Source organism: Heptranchias perlo, chromosome 18 (assembly GCF_035084215.1).
Source record: "Heptranchias perlo isolate sHepPer1 chromosome 18, sHepPer1.hap1, whole genome shotgun sequence".
Taxonomy (NCBI): domain Eukaryota; kingdom Metazoa; phylum Chordata; class Chondrichthyes; order Hexanchiformes; family Hexanchidae; genus Heptranchias; species Heptranchias perlo.
Genome location: NC_090342.1, coordinates 43,208,790 through 43,229,813, shown reverse-complemented (window position 1 = coordinate 43,229,813; position 21,024 = coordinate 43,208,790). Strand labels below are relative to the sequence as shown.

The 21,024-nt window shown below is 39.9% G+C and overlaps 1 protein-coding gene across 3 annotated transcripts in view; it reads left to right on the top strand.

The window, feature by feature from the left end:
- The window catches only part of cadps2 (Ca++-dependent secretion activator 2), a 603,629-nt gene that overhangs the window by 1,392 nt on the left and 581,213 nt on the right, over positions 1-21,024 (top strand). The gene's annotated exons all lie outside the window — the stretch shown is intronic.

Genomic DNA, 21,024 nt, shown 5'->3' with positions numbered 1-21,024 from the left:
CCTGTGCTTATTTTGTCTAGTTTGGGTTTGCAGGTGTGAGAAGGAACCCCCTTTTTAATCCAATGTACATGATTTGTTTTCTTGGATTAATATACTCCTTCCCACTTTTATTTGAGGAGGTCTTGCCTATTTATTTGCTGTGCCCTGCTACTTCTAAGTGGAGAGACTAGAGAAGCTGGATTGTTCTCCCTTGGAGCAGAGAGGGTTAAGGGGCGATTTAATAGAGGTGCTCAAAATTATGAGAGGTTTAAATAGAGTAGATGGGGAGAAACTGTTATCACTGGCAGGAGGGTTGGTAACCAGAGGACAGATATAGGATAATTGGCAAAAAAAAATCCAGGAGGGAAATGAGTATTTTATGCAGTGAGTTGCTATGATCTGGAATTCACTACTGAAAGGGTACTGGCATCAGATTCAGTAGTAACTTTCTTTGCAAGGCTATGGGGAAAGAGCAGGGGAGTGAGACTAATTGGATCACTCTTTTTCAAAGAGCCGGCACAGACACTGGCCAAATGGCTTCCTTCTGTGCTGTATGAGTCTATAGGCTGCTCAGTGAACTTAGGTTAAAGCTGGATTCTGCTATGTGTTCAGTTGGGATTAGTTCCATAGATACTAAGTGGATCTGCCTTGTGAACCCTGCTTTAGTTGAATACATATCTGTATCAAGTGTAATTCTGTCAATTCATTCTGAGCAATGTAATTCAATGAGTAGCTTCTCAAGTGCAAGCTCATAATAACCTGCACAGTAACTTTAAATGCCTTTTGCTCTCTATTGTAGTTTAATAAATGTTGTCTCCATATTGTCATGGCATTTTGATTCCATTCAAGGCATTGCTTTTTTTTCCAGAACATCCAATCAATAGCAAAATATTTGCTACTTAGTAAACAACTGCACACTTTTCAGTGTAACTATTTCTGTACTGTTTATTACGATACTGCCTCTCGGAGTAGACAAATAGAAAACTCCACACCCAGGGCTTACCTTTTAACTATCATCCTGTGTTTAAACTTGTCAAAGTGCAGAGGTGGAGAAGGGTGACGTGTTATAACATTTTTTTAAATCATCAATTCTTTACAAAACATTGATATTTCTCTGGCTGTAGAAGCTGTATTTTGTTTTTTTTTAAATATAACTTTGAAGTGCTCCCACCAATCCAGCTAATTCTGCTTCCCCATAAATCATCTGAATTAATGAGATGTGATGGGCTCATAATCACATTAGACATCATACCAGATAGTGCCAGGGAAATGGAGCCTGGATATGTGCAGCTTTTAGTTTAGCCCACCCACAATCATTATGATATGTCCTGCCTTGACCATCATCACTACATGTTTTTTTATTAGCTGGGTTGTTGATGGCAAAGTGACACCCTCGTGGTGACATCATACGAATGTGTCAGCTTTCTTTTAACAAATACTAATGGGTCTCCTGCTGTATTGCTCACAATAATGTGCTGCTTTACAGGAACTGGATTTAATGCACAATATATTTCTTCTGCTAAGGTAGCTCTAAGGCTATGGAAGTTATTAAGTAAACAGAGCTTGGGTGATTTGGAGTTTAATTGTTTTGTGAGGGAATTATGCTGATTGGGAAGTACTTGAGTTTCAGCCCTCATGTCCGAAGTATTCAGCATTAAGTGACTAGCTTTTTTTTAAAAAAGGATTGCTTTGCATCCATAGCTAAGTATAATATCTGGTGCATGTATGGTGGGCAAAATGCACTGGATGTAATTCATAAACTTGTGGATTACTTTTTATAACTTTTTATAAATCTTGTTGAGGCATACTGTACTTCCAAGGTATTTTGAACTCCTGCTAGTTCTGTGCGGCCACATCTGTATCTGTGTATCTCCATTGAGTCACTGAGATGTTTTCTGATTGCCAGGTTTGGCTGTTTATACTTAACCAGCTGCCACCATGGAAGGAATCATTGCAGGTCATGTGCAGTGACTTCATTCCTCTCCACAGAGAGCAAATATCTTTTAGGTTTTATAATATGCACGGCAGCTTTTAATATGAATAAGAATGTCAAGGGACCATTACAAAAAAAATAAAACGGTATGATTCATTTTGGTGTTATAGAGGGTGATTTATAAATGGTGAGGCAGCTTGATAGTTTTTATACTTGTGCAGCTTTTTTTTTAACTTCAGTAAATCCTGTTGTGTTGACCTGCATAGTCTGCAGGGTGCTAGAGATAGGCTTGTTCGCTTTATCCCTGTACCCTTTGGGTGCTGCAGCAAACCAGCTGATTCCATTATGGCCAAGCTTGGATTGCAAGTGACCGAAAGTGGAGTGTGCACAAAAAATGACCAAACAAAGCCGGCAGTTAAAGTGGGCTGAATTTTTCTGGGTCTTGTCACCGGAATATATCTAGGTTTCAGAAGCACCACTTTCTTTACCAAAAAAAACTAAATCAACTTTAAGGTTTTTATCACATTGAGCTGTAAAATTTTTTAGGCTGAAGAGCCCTCTGTCCTGGCCATGGTTGGATACCTGGAGGACTACCTTGCTCTGGCAATGGATACTGATTTCTCTTTTTACCTCTTGCCTATGACTGGAATTTTAACCCTACTTGACTGGAAGGCTACTAGTTGAATAGTGATTACAAATTGTCCTCTGGAAGCTCAGTGGTGGTACTGGGCAAATAGATTTTTCCATTCCCAGGACCACTATTTAAATCACTCATCTTAACAGCAGGCTATGCCCTGAAATTTCAAAATACAAAGAAGATTCCTGTTTCTGTAAATGAATTGCCCCCAAACAAAATCACATTTTCAGAAATAGCAAGTTTCAAAGATGTAAATTTCCAACTATTTTGTCAGTGGACTGTTTAATTATAGAGAAAATGGGCACTTGCACCTTTTCGTTGAGAATTTTCAGCTCATGTGAACTTTTCAACTTTTGCAAGAGTTCAGCTGATTTAATGAGGGAGTTTCTTTGCCCACATACCTTTTTGAAAACTAAGTAGGTGAGCAGATATTGTGATTAACCACTAACTGGTTTTGGAATCGCCAATCTTTTTCAAATCACCCGCACTCCCGGCAATTCAACAAATCTATTGTTTTTAAATCTAATAGCAAGAATTTTCCGCTGCCATACGGGTCGGAGCTTTGGTTCTGGTTCAGCTAAGCAGATTTCAGCTGAGTTCCTGCCCATCTTCAGTCTGCTCCATTACCTGAACGTTGAGACCGTGGCAGAGGTTACAGACTATTTCACCACAGCTGAAGTGTGGAAGGTGGGAGTGCAACCAGCTGGATTGGAAGGGCATTATAGCGTCATCCTTTGGCTTTTACCCACATTGGAATATATTTTGCTCATTTTTGGGAGGGAGAAGGCATCCCACTTCATTTAATATTTTTTATTGTCTTTTTAAAAATATATCTTGCTTGAATTGTGGAAGCAACATTGTACAGTGCTACCTTGATAGGATTACTGAGCCCAACAATGCTGAACTAACATAGTATTCAAACGGCCAGATTGGCAAAACCGCCTGGGGTCATGTATGTACTGGCAACTGTCTCTCTCAATTAGGCTCAATAATTCTTCAGTCAGTTCTTCCTCCCATTCCCCTTTCACCTACTCCTGATGATTTTACCAACACTACTTAATCCACAAAAATAGACTCTTAAAAAGATGTTAAACGTAATCATTACTGCGACATTCTCCTTCTCTTCTGTAACGTTCCATACTTCTTTGCATCTTGAGACCAAAACAGTTCCAAAATGAACACATCCAGTGGTGTCAGTCCATGTAAGGTCAGAAATGAATTGCTTTCCAACATCACAAGCAGTTGTCTTTGTAATCCATCAATTCAGAAGAGTTAAGAATTCTGTTGTGCTAGTGTAATTCTAATTTCTGTTTTGAGCATTGGGTTGATTTTTTTTTCCCAGGATGTTTTAACTCACTGGCTTGAGACTGAGTTCCCATGAACAATATCCTGAAAGGGTTTCCACCTAGCACTGCACTGGAAACAGGGATAAGGCGGAGCCTCAATGAATTTTGTCAGTTCTCAGAATGCAAACTCTTTCACCAAATAGACACATTTTTTCTGTTGAAAGATGCACCATTGAAGGTGCAGGAATGGCTCTGTTGACTTCTCTCTAGATCTTGGAGCATTTTACTTCTCAATCAAGGGTCAGGACTGCAGTACCATAAAAATGCAATGATGTTTGATCAGTGGCATTACCTAGACATCAACAGACCACTGTTCAAATGATCTTCATACTTTTTTTTTCCCCTCCCCATCTCTCCTGAAATGTTAATGCCTTACTGGGGTACGATTCCAAAGGCAGCACTTGCCTGTTGCTACTTCACTCAAGTGGCCCTTACTTGTGCATCAGCTTTAGAGATGAATGGCATCAGGCTATTTGACCATGGAGGGTACCATGGCTGAGTAATAGCCCAGTGTTCACGCGAACATGCTTCCAACGAGAGTTGATGGACAGTGATTAGTTGCAGGAACCCTGGTGGATTTTCCCCTCACTATCGATAGCACTGCCTCAGCAGAGATCAGCAAACTTAGCACAGACTTGGGATCAAATCTAGGACCAAGAGGGCCTCAGCTACTTGCTATATAAATTCACGAGTCATCTGGAGAGTCTGATCTTCATGCTTTAATATATAAGAAAACTGTGTACATGTCCCTGAAGCATTTGATAATGAATAGATAGGGCCACAGATGGAAATGTAACCCCTAAAGAAAAAATTAATTCTGAATTCCAGGATTCTTGTCAAAATACTAGGAGTTTGCACATATAGTACGTGACATTCATACATTATGTTATGCAAGGAATTGTATTAACTCTTTCCCCAAAGAGTTCTTCCAGACTGCATCAGAAATCTTTGTTTGAAATAAGTGTGATTATCATAGAAAGTTGATACAGGAATCTGCTCATTCTCCTCCAGTTATAGTGAGACTTGAGAAGTTAGGACTTTTTTTCCACTAGAGCTGAGAGGCTTAAGGGTGATCCGATAGAAGTCTTCAAAATTATGATCGGGTAAATTTTTAGCCATGGACCATTTCCACTGGCGACCTAGTAACAAAAGGCCCCAAATTTAAGGTGATCATAAAAAGAGCTAAAGGGGAGGTTAGAAAAAAACATCTTTACACAAGATGGTGAGAATGTGGAATTCTCTGCAACAAATCATCATTGAAGCAGAGTCCATAATTATTACAACAATTCAGTTCTTTTTTTAGTAGAAAGAAATATTAAAGATTGTGGAGAGTGGGATATACAAGGTGGCGAATCAATCACCTGTTTCTGTTTGGTAACATTCAATGATTCTCCATAGTTTTAAACCTTTTGTAAGTTTGCACGTTTCATGCCTAAAGGAGAAGGAGGAGATGGGGAGAGGTGGTGGAAGAGAAAATGAATCTCTTCTGGCTTTCCTTTGGAATGTCTCTCCTTGTCACATGATGAAAACTGTCTCCTAATGCAAGGAGTGGTGGGCCCCATAGCATCATTGAACTTGGTAGTGTTATAACAAGCAAAACTTTTTTTTATAAAAAGTAACCGTATGTCTGGAGAGAGTTATGAGCAGTAGTAAATTTTGCGTTTCAAGGGTTCAACATTATTTGATGGTGCCTTACACAGTAATGGGTGGGATTGACACCACAAAATCAGCAGATGATCTTATGCAAGGATTCAGTGGGTGATATAAACCATGAGAGGAAAGCGGATTAGAGGGCACAGTGTTTAAATCTGAGACCAAAATAACTTTTGTATTCACTTAATTTTAAATAGACTTTAACATTTAACTATTTGCCGGGGGGTGGGGGGGAGAAACCTGACTTGTTCCTACAAATAGAAAAAACACCTTTTTGCCATTGAGTGTCATGTCCAACATTGATAGCAAAGGATGATCCAGTCCATCGATGAGTGATGTCACTGAAAAATTACATTATACCGCAGAAGCAATACAAAATTGGTGGTGGTTAGTCTACGGTGGGTTAGTGGCAGCAACATTGTTCTTTATATATCAATGTATGTGAAATATATCTCTTACCTATAACTTTCTATGCAATGAAATGCCATAGGAGTTGCATAAAACATTGTAACCTGACTCATGCTATTTATACATGTGTCCCATTTATACATGTTTTTTTTGCATTTTGTGCTTATGGTCCACGAAAGATGTAAGGAATCTTACAACACCAGGTTATAGTCCAACAGTTTTATTTGAAAATCACAAGCTTTTTCAAATAAAACTGTTGGACTATAACCAGGTGTTGTAAGATTCCTTGCATTTGTCCACCCCAGTCCATCACCGGCATCTCCACATCATGTCCACGAAAGATGATTGCTTGATGTCGTCAAGTTAATGAGTTTAACAACCACCTATTCAGATGTACTGAAATTTTGCTCCCATGGTATAATTTGTTTTTTTTATTTTCAAGGGTATTTACACAATTATTTGTGTTTTTAAAGTTGTATAATTTTAGAATAATCACATTTTGCTGATCATGCTGGGCCTGACCAAATAAAAGGAAGAATAATTTTGTCTTTGTGCAAAAATGATTTTGATTGCCAAGACAAAGAACCTGATTTTCCATTAATATGCAATTACGCCACAAATCAGATTCACATTATCTGTGTTCCTGTGAAGTAGTTGAAGAGCCAAAAATTCTGGGGTCCTTGGGGACCAATTCAGGGGTGTGACCCCCCCCCCCCAGCCCCTTCATTTGTAGCCTAGCAACCTGTCACAGTGAGTTCTTTTTGGCTAAGCTTTGCCCAAATGATGCAAAATGGGGGGGGGAAATTAAAATGCTAACTTAAGTTTTTTGATTGGAAACACCTTCCCTTGTGTTCTATAGCATTTGGGGATTGGAGAGATTTTTATTATGTTTCTTTGCATTTTTCCCTGCTTACTGGACGAGCGCAATTTCCCCTGAGTTTGAATCTGCAGAGGATAAGTGGTGTTGCAAAGGTCATCCTTCAGATCACCTGTTATTTAGGTCTGATTTTAGGTGTTCATTTGCAGGCTGCACTTTCTGTACAAAGTTGCAAATATTTTGGGGGAAAAAACATCCCCCCCCCCCCCCCCCCGTGAGTTTCTTGGGAAAATCTGCTGAGGGGTGATGCTGCTGTGACATCTAGGGCCACATTTAGATGACCATCTGATATTAAGCAGTGGAGTTAAAGCAGGATGTCTAGTCTGACATTGGTAACATGAAACACTGATCTCTGTTTTAAGCAGCCAGTCACTCAATATATTCTCATGTTGTTTTTTTTTTCCTCCCTTTTTTGGTGCCTGATATTGCTGTGGTTACTTATTGAAAATGATCCTGATGGTGGCATCCAGCCTTTTAAAAAGAGAATTGTTTCTTGGTTCCCTTTTTAATGCTTTGAGTTGTACATATTTATGTCTGTTTTTAACATTTTTTTGATTTAAATGATTACCAATAATATACATGGTAAATAGATTGTTAAAATAGAACAGGGTGGTTGTTCCCTAATTTTTTAAGAGGTCCTGATGCGACTTTAGTAGAGAAACTACAGTTCAGCTGTATTAGTACAGGATTACCTGTATGACTTTCCTTTGCCCACTATTTCACCAGACGTGTTACCCCATTTAAAGCAAGCATTTTAATGCCACCATTAAGATAGTGACAGATACATCATATATGAATGTTAATATTACAAATAGTAACATAGAAACTTGTCACACATCAAACTTGTAAAATTTAAGGAGAATAAAAGGTAAATTCAGCAATCCCAGCAGGGAGCTGAGCTCAAAATGGAGTGTAGGTCGGAGTCAGAGCTACAACACTCCCAACGCCATTCTCCATCACGTGCTCCCTTCGAGTGGTGCTCCCCACAGGGAGCGCCGGATCACTTGAGTTTACCCTTTAGTCTCATCCTTTCCAGCAGATAAGCATTGGATCAGCTATTGCTCTTTACAGTCCTATAGATTTAATTTGAAACCCATTGTATTGTTAAAATGACAGTCTCATTTAATATTTTGATTTATATCTGAACTTTGTAATTTTTCAATTTTTTTTGCAGAGGGTTTTGAATTGAATTTGCGATTGTGGTGCAAATTATGCTTAATTTACACTGAACCAATTGCACTAATTACAGCATCTGGGTGGCGGTTGCTATGGTAATGTCACATTCCAAATAATGCAACTACGTGCTGTTTAACCAGACTCTCTGTCAGTGTAAGGCAAGGACTGATGCTTGCAGTGAAAACATACCTACCTATTGTGACAGCACCTAATTCATATCCCAGCTTGGATTTAAACTGCATCATATCAAGCGTAGGCTGCCAGTAAATTTTGTGAAGAGCTAACAAAACCTGTATGTTCACCACCTTTCTTTATCTGGTGAATACTTAATGGATGGCTGTTGGTTTGGACAGCACTTGACTGTAACACTGAGCCTGGATTTTACCTTTTTTCCTTCTTTAAAATCTTTATTTTAGTATGGGGCATGGTTTGTAAGTCTGGTGCTAACAGAGATCAGGAGCAGGAGGTATTTTAAAAAAAAAAACTTTTAGCAAACTGTGCAAATCCTTTCATGTATCTTTTTTAAAAACTCTTGCCTCGCTGCCCCTTTAAATTATTTCACACCTTTTGATGTGTTACGATTATAGCAATTTACAGATCAAGGATCAGGATGCCACCAGAGGGCTATGCTTGCTGACACAGATCTCTGAACAGCTGGCAGTATTTTTGGTGATATGGGTACACTTGTGTTTTTACAGCGGTGTATGGACATGTGACCAGCAACTTCACTTCTCCCACTTTCTCTTTAAAAGCACAAGGAAACTTCTCTCTTGATATCTATGTGTCAAGGCAGCATGTAGAAGAGGCCTCCCTATCTCTGTAACCTTCTTCAGTCCCACAAGCCTCCGAGATCTGAGTTTCTCCGATTCTCATCTCTTGTGCATCCCCGATTTCCATCACCCCACCGTTGACGGCCGTGCCTTTAGCTGCCTAGGCTCTAAGCTCTGGAATTCCACCCCCCATCCCCTGCAAAATCCCCTCTCTTTCTCTCCTTTTTAAGATGCTCCTTTAACTCTGTGACCAAGCTTTTAGTCACCTGTCCTAATGTCTCTTTGTGGCTCAGTGTCAAATTTTGTCTGAATGCTCCAGTAAAGCACCTTAGGACATTTTACATGTTAAGGGCGCTATACAAATACAAGTTTTTTGTTGTGATACTAATGCATGTTAAGGAAACATTACCAGACAAGTGAGTTACTTTTTCATCTCTTGCCCATCCAAGGGCGCAGATAAACGTGGTGTTTTTGAATGCATTAAGTGTCACTGCACAACAGTGACTGGAGACAGTCTTCCCCCACTGTTGGCTGTGTCACTTGTCCACTTGGAAGACAGAGCTCACCAGCATCCAAATGCCTGTTAAATTTTAAGAGCAAATTGCTGACTGGGCACTTTGCTAACACTGAAGTCATTTTAAAAAAAAATCTTGTTTAAACAAGTGATTTTGGACATCCTCCTCGTTTTCTATTGGTGCTTTCTATTTTCAGCGAATGCTGTCAGACCATGAACTTGGTGACTCCACTTGAGTTACACAACAGATTTTGCATCCGCACCAAGTGGCATTGGCCTTGCATCAACACAATGTGTAGTACAACAATCCTATTCACTTCTTGTTTCCAATCTCGTGTGTTTATGATCTATGTTATACTCCAATTGAGTGTCTGTCAGTGGGTGACTGTAACTACCTGACTGGATTTCCGTTCTGTACAACACTCTGTCAGCAGCTTGTCATGTTGCTTAAGCAATGTATAGTAATCTATGAAAGACACTAACAAGTGTGACTGAATTATACAGCAATGGCTTGTTCTCATTTTGGATAGATTCTTGTTTTTTGGGGGAAACCATGTGAGTAATCTTTTAAAAGTAACATGAGAAAAGCTGCAGTAAACATTTAGCAACATCGCGTTGTAATAATGGTATCAAAAATGATTTCTATAGTGGAAGGTGCAGCTTGCCTGCGGAAAGTGATGCAGAGGATAGCGTTTTCATTGGAGGCGGGAGAGGAAAGATGAAGGGCCTGATTTGTGTTCCATTGATGAAACTACAGAAAATTTATTAATTCACAGTTCATCCACATGCCTAGAGTTCTCTGGGATTAAAAAACATGTTTTCAGTTACCTTCACAGAATGAGTTAAAACAAAATTGAACCGAGGAGTGAGAAAGGTGTCAATAATTGCGTTTAGAAGAAGCTTTGCTTCGAACACATGCCGATCAGAGGCAGTACTTCTACTTTGGTGCTAGATTCCACACTGGGAATCTTGTCGTTTTGTTTTACTTGCAGCAGGGCCCCTAGTGTTCTGTGGAACAGATTCTCTTGTTTTTTTTGGTACTTTGTTCATTTGCACCGTTGACGTTATCTTAGTTTGATTCTCACACTGTTGCTATTCAGTGTCTTGTCTTGCCCTGTACCCATAGGGTGAACCAACCCCAGTTAGAGAGGTTAGACAAGCACCTCTCTTTGCTGGCAGCTAAGGGGCTCCTCAGTGTCTGGGGTTCTTTGTCTTTTTTTTGTTTTTAGTTTCATTTCTGTTCCTGTGCAGAAATGTCTTTCCCAAGACTCCAACTTGAGATTGTTTTGCTAACTTTATTTTTCTTCCTCAAGCCAAAGCCAGCTCTTGACTGAGCAACATTCTAAAGTCAATGGAGACCCTGCAGTATGACTCTGTCTTTAAATAGTGTCCATGCACCAGCACTTTCAGCTGTGGTTGCTGGTTAAGGATTGATGGGTTATGATAGAATTTCACTTCTCTTAACCTTCTGTCAAGCTGAGGGACACTGAAACCAACTGTAGTTCCCCAGTGCTGCTCCAGCACAGACCAGGGATGCTTGCTGCTACCTTCATGACCTGTGCTGTACAATGTGGTATGTTTGCCCACTGACATTTACTTTGTTCAGTGTCTGAGCAAGCCATATGAAGTCAATGTTGGAGTGTTTATTTTGGCAAAGGTAAAAATTTAATTTTGTTGACCTGTTGCAGACTAAGTAATGTTACATTTGAGGGTGACCGTATAACTTGATTAAATGAGCTCCTGTTATGACTCAGTTGGTAATCGTGCCTTACAATGCATGAAGGTCCCAGGTCTGATTCCTGTACTGTTAGCCAGGACAACAATAGGAGTGTCTGAGTGATTTAAAAAAAAAGAGTTCCTGCTTCTGATTGCAATCCAATGACCCCTGCTGGAAAGTAGATATTGGATAAGGATAGAACCCCGGGAAGATGGGGGGATTGACTTTTTTTATGGTTGCCGCCATTGATCAAAAAGGTTGCTACCACCCAACATCTAGACTTGTACATTAAGATGTACCTGTTTACTTGAGTGAGGTGACGCAAAGCAACTAACTCCCATGGAATATTAACCCAATGAGAAGGGGTGAGATTTGAACATTGTCCTGTTTGGCCACTATCATCTTCATCTGGGCCATTTTGTACCTTGAAATAATAATTTTAAAATCCTTGTACTTTAACAAAGATTCCTGCTATTTTTCCAGGGCTCTTTCCATGAAAGAGTGTCTAATTTTATGGCAAAAATGGTCCAGGTAATGGAGATAAATTTGCAGTTGTCTGACTCTTACCTTTTGTCAATTGAAACATTTTTAGTCAAATAAATTTGTTACAAAAATTGAGTTGTTTTTCAACCTTATTTGTTTCCATGATGCACAAAGTTAGTGATGATTAATTCAGTGGATGGTGAGGCATTATGTTGTTAACGACATTGAGGTGGCTGGTGTTTCCATGGATACCCATAACTTGTAAACTAGGATGTAATGTTTCCTACTCATCCTGTTTTTTTTGAAGTAATGATCTTTAGTAATGAGTTACTGCAAAGTTTGGATGTTTTTAACCAATGGCAGACTAGTCACATGGCAACTTTATGTAAATAGAGCTATAAGGGTACAAAAGTGAAAAATGAAACAATGGAATGCAGCACGGAAAAGTGTGCCTAATATTTAATGTAAGGAGTCTTACAACACCAGGTTATAGTCCAACAGTTTTATTTGAAATCACAAGCTTTCGGAGGCTTCCTCCTTCCTCACCTGACGAAGGAGATAATCTCTGAAAGCTTGTGATTTCAAATAAAACTGTTGGACTATAACCTGGTGTTGTAAGATTCCTTACATTTGTCCACCCCAGTCCATCACCGGCATCTCCACATCATGCCTAATATTTAATGCAGTGTGTGCTTGACCACAAGAATTGGGCGATTTTTAACTCTATCCACCCGGCAGAAGCCAGATGGGTATATGTTTAAAATGCCCCGAATTACTTGACCACTCTAACATCGCCAAGGTCCCATCGGCGGTGGTTTTAACCTGCTCTTCTGAGCAGGCAGGAAGGACACCTGCCCAAAACCGGCAGGGTCCTTCTTTACACAAGCTTGTCAAGTCCTGATGGCGTCATTGGGACCCAACTGCAATTTTAACGCGGGCCTGACAACAATGACTCAATGCTGCCAACACTGAAGCAACTGAGGCTCTTTTGCTAAAATTATGATGTTTGTCGTTCAAAACTTCAATAAAATGGAGGCATAACCACGTAGAAAGAGTTGGAGGGGGATGCAAATGTCAGCAACAAATCTGGGATTTGGAATAGGCAGGAGAGAGGAGGACATAACCCAAGTCAAAGATATTTTTGGGGTTTGGTGGGAATACATTCTTCCTATACCTTCTCCCTGAGTTGAATCAGGAACTGGATTGAGACAGTTCAAACTCATTATTAGTTGAAACTTCAGGCCTTGGCACACTACCTGACAGTGACCTAAGGATGACTGAAATGAATTTCGACTGTCTGTCTAGTTTCTGGTGGACATAGCCACACAGCTTCAAACCGCTGCCTAGTCTGTACAAATTGGCACTAAATTGAATGTCGCACTTGAAAGCCACAGTATGAGTGTTTTGAACATGTCACACTGCTGTAGCCAGGGTTGCTCTTCTGAGATTGGGTCTGTGACATATCTGGGACAGAGCTGAATCTTTGCCCCAAATATGTGTAGAATTTCTCAGTCTCCAATGCAGGGTTAATAGTCAGTTGCTGTCCGTACGAATACCCAGACCAACCTTGGAGATTTTTTTTTACAATTTAATACAGCAGCAGAGAATTAAACTGCTTTCAAAAACATACTGGCTTCCAGTAAAGGTGAGCATAAAAGTCAAAAAGATGAACACATGACATTGGACTGCTCATTGGAAATTTGACAAATTACACTGTAATTTGCTAGAAAATTGAACAGACCTTCCCTCGCTCCAACAGATATTGTGCTCATCTTGCCAGAGCTGGATTGTAATTCTAAATTTACCTACGAACTGTGCCAATCCAACCAGGGTGGTAGCTTGTGCACTGCATTAGCCGCGAGCAAAGGACACTAGTTCTTCAGGTTGGAAAGGGGGAAGAATGAGGGCAACGTTTATTTCTCCCAGAATCCTAGCCATGCACAGCTTAAAGCTATCATAACTCCCTCTGAGTCAATCGATATAAACCAACAGGTAGGACTGCTTAACACTTCGCCCACAAGCAAGAATGAGCTCGTTTTCCGCAACTCGAACAAGATATGATTATCAGTGCATCAGAATTTGCTAATGTAAAATATAGGCAATTTGATAATGGAGAAACTGGTGAGTTCTGGCTGTGTACACTTCCTCTTTTGGTGTAAAAGATGTTGCACCTCTTGTTACTTTCACTTTGCATGGTCCCATTTAATCGAGATGTGGAGATGCCAGTGATGGACTGGGGTTGACAATTGTAAACAATTTTACAACACCAAGTTATAGTCCAACAATTTTATTTTTAATTCCACAAGCTTTCGGGGGCTTTCCCCTTCCTCAGGCGGTGTGGAAATGACATTTTCGAATCCTTCGCATTTTAAGATCACATAACAATGCCTGGTGATTACTGCCCGTTGCCAAGGCAATCACAGTGAGCAGACAGAAGGGTTCTAAAAGAGGTGGCTGCAGAGATAGTGGATACATTGGTTATGATCTTCCAGAATTCCCTAGATTCTAGAACGGCCTCAGTGAATTGGAAGGTAGCAAATGTAACCTGGCTATTCAAGAAAGGAGGGAAAGAGAAAATAGGGAACTACAGGCCAGGTATCCTGACATCAGTTGTCAGAAAGCTACTGGAATCCATTATTAAGGAAGTGATAACAGGGCACTTATGATTTTCTATGATTAGGCAGAGTCAACACGGTTTTGTGAAAGGGAAATCGTGTTTCACATTTATTAGTTTTTTGGGGATGTAACTAGCAGGGTAGATAACGGGGAACCAGTGGATGTTGTATATTTGGATATTCAAAAGGCATTCAATAAGGTGCCACATAAAAGGTTGTTACCCCCAACTCCATGAGCCCTTATATTGTGTAATATTAGCATGGATAGAGGATTGGTTAAAGGACAGCAAACAGAGTAAGGATAAATGGGTCATTTTCAAGTTAGCAGGCTGTAACTAGTGGGGTACTGCAGGGATCAGTGCTTGGGCCTCAGCTATTTACAATCTATATTAATGACCTTAGATGAAGGGATCGAGTGTAATGTATCCAAGTTTGCTGTCGATACAAAGCTAGGTGGGAAAGTAAGCTGTGAGCAGGACAGTTTGCAGAGGGATATAGACAAGTTAAGTGAGTGGGCAAGAAGGTGGCAGATGGAGTATTATTATGTGGGGAAATATGAGATTATTCACATTGGTAGGAAGAATGGAAAAACAGAATATTTTTTTAAATGGTGAGAAACTATTAAATGTTGGTGTCCAGAGAGACTTGGGTGTCCTGGTACAAGAAATACAAAGTTAGCAAGCAGGTACAGCAAGCAATTAGGAAAGCAAATGGCATGTTGGCCTTTATTGCAAGGGGTTTGGAGTGCAAGAGTAAGGAAGTCTTACTACAGTTGTACAGGTCACTGGTGAGACCTCACCTGGAGTACTGTGTACAGTTGGTCTCCTTATCTAAGGAAGGATATATTTGCCTTTTTAGAGGCGGTGCAACGAAGGTTCACTACATTGATTCCTGGGATGAGAGGATGAGTAGACTGGGCCTATATTCTGGAGTTTAGAAGAATGAGAGGTGATCTCATTGAAACGTATAAGATTGAGGGGGCTTGACAGGGTGCTGAGAGACTTTTCCCATGGTTGGAGAGCCTAGAACTAGGGGGCATAATCGCAGGATATGGGGTCAGCCATTCAAGACTGAGCTGAGGATGAATTTCTTCACTGAGGATTGTGAATCTTTGGAATTCTCTACCCCAGAGGACTGTGGATGCTGACTCGTTGGATATATTCAAGGCAGAGAGCGAGAGCGCGATTTGGACTCTAGGGGAATCAAGGGATATGGAGTTGAGGTCAAATCAGCCATGATCTTAAGAATAGTGGAGCAGGTTGGAGGGGCAGTATGGCCTACTCCTGCTCCTGTTTCTTATGTTTTTATGAGGACAAGCATGTCATGTTTGACATGAGGTCATATTGTATGTCAATGTTTTGTGTATTTATAAGCAAATGATGAAAGGTTCACTACACTTTCTTGAAGATGGTGCCCTTTAAGGAGTGAAAGTTAATTTTTGTTTGTAACATAATTACAGAGATGTAAAAAAAATATAATGAAGTTACACAGTTGATGTAGCTAAATCTCACTGCAAGGTGCTACTAGATGGAACATTTGTTTTCTCAGTGCAGGAGTGTCTGTTGTGCTAGTCCCAAGTGAGATTTCCTCCTTGCTCTTGAACAAATCCCAAATCATTTTCTTTTCCAGTATCAGTTTGCATACAACTGGGACCACTGTTTTTCTCTTGGAAAACACTATTCCTTGACAGCTTTGTTGTTAAATTCCTGAGATTGACATGTTGTTGCAAGGTGCAGACTTCTATACCTTACATTTATAAATTCCCATTTAAAAATAAATGGTAATAACCAGTAAACCTGACTTGCTCTGTCATGCATTATTAACTCATACAAATATTTTGGTGTTAATATCGGAATGGGTTTTGATTGCTGCACTGATGAGGTTGTATCAAGAGCAAAACCAATGTAAGTAACTGACCGAGAAACTGCATGGTGTTCTGGGTATGAAACTCCAAAATAGACTTTAGCAGCTAACAGTGACAGAATTTCATATCTGTCATTTTCTTTCTTTGTCACAATTTCTCCCAGTATCAAAATAACATTCTCTCAGGACTCTCTCCATTAATGCTAAAACATGGTGTCACAGTTCAGCATTGTTGGACCATTTTTCCACACAATGGAATGAGTTCTCTTTTACTGTCCTGTTTGGAAAAGAGGCTTAAAAAGCCACAGGCTACAGCACTGAGGCCTGAGAGTTCGAGGTGTTAATGTGCCAGGCACTGAAGAGGCCTTCACAATGACCGGGGATGGTAAGTAATTTGTTAACTTGTCTCAGATGGTCGACAAATATTCACACCCATTGCGTTGAGTGATTCTGTTCACGTGGGCACAGTGTGAGGTTTATGTTGGGAATTTATTCCTGAATGAGGAAGTATTCGATCTGGGCTCCAGGGCGGGGACCCAGAGCGGGAAGCTAAAATGTAGGAGGTCAGTTTTGCAGTTAGAAATGGTCTAGATGATAATGCCAAAAACAAGTCAGTCCATGAAAGGGATAGGCACATTTCTCTTCCATTTCTCGTGGAGAGAAACGAGATTTTGTAACACTGCACAGTTACTTGCTTAAATTGGCTTAATGATTCATATCAGGTCTTCTCTCACTGTTTCTCAGTCCACCTTCATAAAGATTGGAAAAGTGCATGTGAAGGCACTATATCCAGTACAGATCACAAGGGGGGGGGCCTTATTGTTACACCATGGACTACGTTATCATATAAATAGATATTGGGCAGTACGGGCACATTCCTGAACATAAGATGCTCTGATCACTTATGGAAGTGATTTGCGCCATTATACTTGAGAGACTACCTAAGACAAGCCCGAAACTTGTAACAGATAGTTTGTCACCTGAAAGCATTAAGTTAGACTTGTGTGTTTTGAACACATGCTGCTGGGACATGTTTGTTCAGAACATTTGTGTAGCAATGCACAAAGCATTCAAAACAATATTGGAGAGTTAGAAGCATTCATAATTGATTGATGTGACACAGCAGCTGTAACAGATGTGGCTTGGGTTTGGACAGAACTGGCAACTTAATATTCCTTGTTCTGGCAGTGTTAGTAAAGGATTCTATCAGCGCAAGAATATAAGTATGTGCTAGGTGCTTCCAAGACAGAATCCATATGGATAAGAATTAAGAAATAAAAAGGGAAATAGTGTAATTCTCAGTGTGCATTACTGGCCAACAAACAGTGGGGAGGGGTGGGGGGGGGGGAGATCTGTAGACAATTAGTGATATGTAAGAACAAAAGGACAGTAATGTGTGATTTTAACCATAGACTGGAATAACGGTAATGCACATGGTCAAAGTGGGCAATGCCTTTTTTTTGAATGTTGCTAGGACTGTTTCTTAGATCGGTATTTTTCTGGTCCAATGAGGAAAGTAACATTGCTTGACTTGATTCTGGGAAATGAAGTGGGGTAAATAACTGAGCTGCCAATCAAAATTACCATCTGGAATGAAATTCTGTCCCCTTAGGTGTGCGCTTAAGCCACCTGTTTGTCTTGTTTGGCCAAGCCCCCTGCTGGGCTCAATAAATCAAAACCCATAGATCATCAAGGTAAGAAATACCCAAGACCAGATCTTAATGACCCCCATTGTTATAAAGCTAATGTGGTGTAAAAGTAAACAATCTGCTGTCCATGATGGCTGGCCTGCCTGGTAATGCACCCTGGAAATCTTTCTATCTCCAAGGTGCGAGCTGGGATTGGATGCACTCGACAGCTTCCTATTGTTTCCTAATTAACAACCGAGCCTATTCGGATACATTTTTTAAAAAAAATGTCACTGGGAGTTAACACTTTGTAAGCGGAATCTAACCTTTTTATAGCATATTAAAACAAAGTGTTACAGTTGTCCAGTGGGGACTGTTGCATAGCGATTGGGAGCAGAAACCCTCACTGTTTTTCCTTCCTAACCCAGGAGCACTGAGGCCAGTTGTAGTGTCCCGACCACCACTGCCTGATATTGGGTCACTCAGGGCAGATTGGGAATTGAACCATTGGTTCAGCTACTCACTGGATAAACTAGCGAGGCATCACTGATTGCGTGGCTGAAAGAGTGGTGTTTGAAGGAGGCATTTCATTTCATGGGGCACTGGCACCAGTACTGGGACAGGAAGGAACTGTACCGCTGGAACGGGCTCCACCTGAACCAGAATGGGACCAGAGTCCTAGCGGAAAGGATAAATAGCAAAATAAGGAATGGTACTAATAACAATAGCCTAAAGATAAAAGAAACAGGAGATGAGTGTAAAAGTCAGACCAGGGTAAGGAATAAAGATAACACACAGACAAGGAACAAATACAGTTATAAAATAGAAATAAAAGGACTGTTAAAAATAAAGTGAAGGGAACAACTATTAAAGACAAATTAAACTGCCTGCACAGCAATGTACACAACGCCCAAAAATAAAATGGGGGACCTGGAGGCAATAATCCTTACCGAGGAACCAGATGTAGTAGGGATAACTGAAACATGGCTACATAAAGAACAGGGCTGGCAACTAAATATTGCAGGTTATTACATAATCAGAAAGGGAAAGAGGGAGGTGGTGGAATAACCGTACTAATTTTGAAATAACATAGGCAGTAGAAAAAAGGGACATAACTAACAGAAGGGTAGAAACAGAATCCATACGGATTGAAATAAAAGATGAGTGATCAATCACTCCAATAGGGGTATACTACAGACTGCCAAATAGTGGAAAGGAGGTGGGGGAAGAAATATGTAAGCAAATATGTGAAACGAGTAAAGGACATAGAAGAATAATCATGGGAGATTTTAACTACCCCCAGATAAACTGGCAAGAGGTGGGTAAAAGGGGTACAGGGAATGGAGTTTTTATAATGTGTGCAGGACTCCTTTCTTACCCAGTATGTAAAAAGCCCAACAAGAGAGGAAGCACTGCTGGATCTAATAATGGGAAATGAACCAGAACAGATAAGAGAAGTAAGCGTAGATGATCATCTAAGCAATAGTGATTACAACATAATAAGGTTTAAGATAAAGATTGAGAAGGACATAAGACCAAAGTAATAAATTGGGGGGGGGAAACTGATTTTCAGGGGATGAGAATGGAACTAGGGAAAATAAACTGGAAAAATTTACTGACAAACAAAGAAATAGAACAGCAGTGGGAAACGTTTAAAACAGTGATCAATAGAGCCAGAGAGAAATATATCCCACTAAAAAGCAAGAACAAACTAGCTAGTAATGACATGGATGACACAGAAATTGAAACTAAAGAAAAAGGCACACACTAAGTACATAGACAACAAAGGAGAGGATGACAAAATGTTCGGCAAGAAGTTTTTTAAAAAAATTAGGGAAACTATGACATTAAATTATCAAGGAATATAAAAATAAAGTATTCTACAGACACATAAATAACAAGATAGGGCCACCAAGGGATACACATGATAAACTCACAGGTAATGGCAGAAATATTAAATAATTACTTTGCCTCCGTATTTACCAGAGAGACTAACGTGGCGGGCATGACATTAGAAGAAAAGTGCAAAAAAGATATGAAGACATTTAAGATAGAAAAGGGGGGAGATAATTGATAAACTAATCAAACTTAGAAGATAAAACACCTGGTCCAAATGGATTACATCGGCGCATATTTGAAACAAGTTAGGGAAGAGATAGTAGAGGCACTATTACATACATTAGAAAAGGGAATAGTGCCAGAGGACTGGCAGACAGCTAATGTTCTATCTCTCTTTTTTAAATATAAGAATCACCAGTCCAGGGAACTATAGACCAATTAGCTTAATGGTGGTAGGAAAGATAATGGAATCCTTAATCAAAGATGTAATAGAAAAACATCCAGAAACTGAAAATATAAAAAAGAATAGTCAGCATGGATTTCAAAAGGGAAGATCATGCTTGACCAACCTTAGTGAATTCTTTGAAGAAGTAACAGAAAGGGTAGACAAGGGTAAAGTAGCTGTAATATATTTGGATTTTCAAAAGGCTCATGACTAAGGTCAGAGCATGTGGTGTCAGGACAAGTAGCAAGCTGGCTACAAAACAGAAAACAGAGTAGGGATTAAAGGTAGTTACTCAGACTGGCAAAAGATGGGAAGTGGTGTTCCACAAGGATTGGTGCTGGGATCACTGTTCATCATTTACATTAACGACTTAGACTCTGGAATCGGAAGTATAATTTCAAAATTTGTGGATAACACTAAATTGGGGGGTATAGTTAATAGAGGAGGGACAAAATACAGGAAGAAATGAATAAACTTGCAGAATGGGCGTGTAATTGGCAATGAATTTCAATATAGATAAGTGTGAGGTGATACATTTTGGTAGGAAGAATAAGGAGGCCACATACTCCTTGGAAGATAAGAGTCTAAATGGGGCAGAATAGTAAAGGAATCTGGGGGTACAGATACACAAATCACTAAGTAGGGATGCAGGTTAATAAGGCCATAAACAAAGCACTGGGGTTCATTTCTAGAGATCGAATTGAAAAGCAGGAAAGTTATGTTAAACTTGTATAGAAGCATGGTTAGACTGCAGTTGGAGTTCTGGCCTCCATATTATAAAAAGGATATAGAGGCACTGGAGACGGTGCAAAAAAGATTTTACTAGAATGATACCAGAACTGAGAGGTTATACCTATCCGGAAAGATTGAACAAGCTGGGGCTCTTTTCTCTAGAAAGAGAAGATTGAGTGGTGACCTGAGTGAGGTCTTTTAAGATTATGAAAAGATTTTGATAGGGTCGACGTAGGCAGGATGTTTCCACTGGTAGTGGCGACCAGAATTAGGGGCCATAAATATAAGATAGTCACTAATAAATCCAATAGGGAATTCAGGAGAAACCCCTTTTACCCAGAGAGTAGTTAGAATGTGGAACTTGCTACCACAAGATGTAGGTGAGGTGATTAGCATAGATGCATTTAAG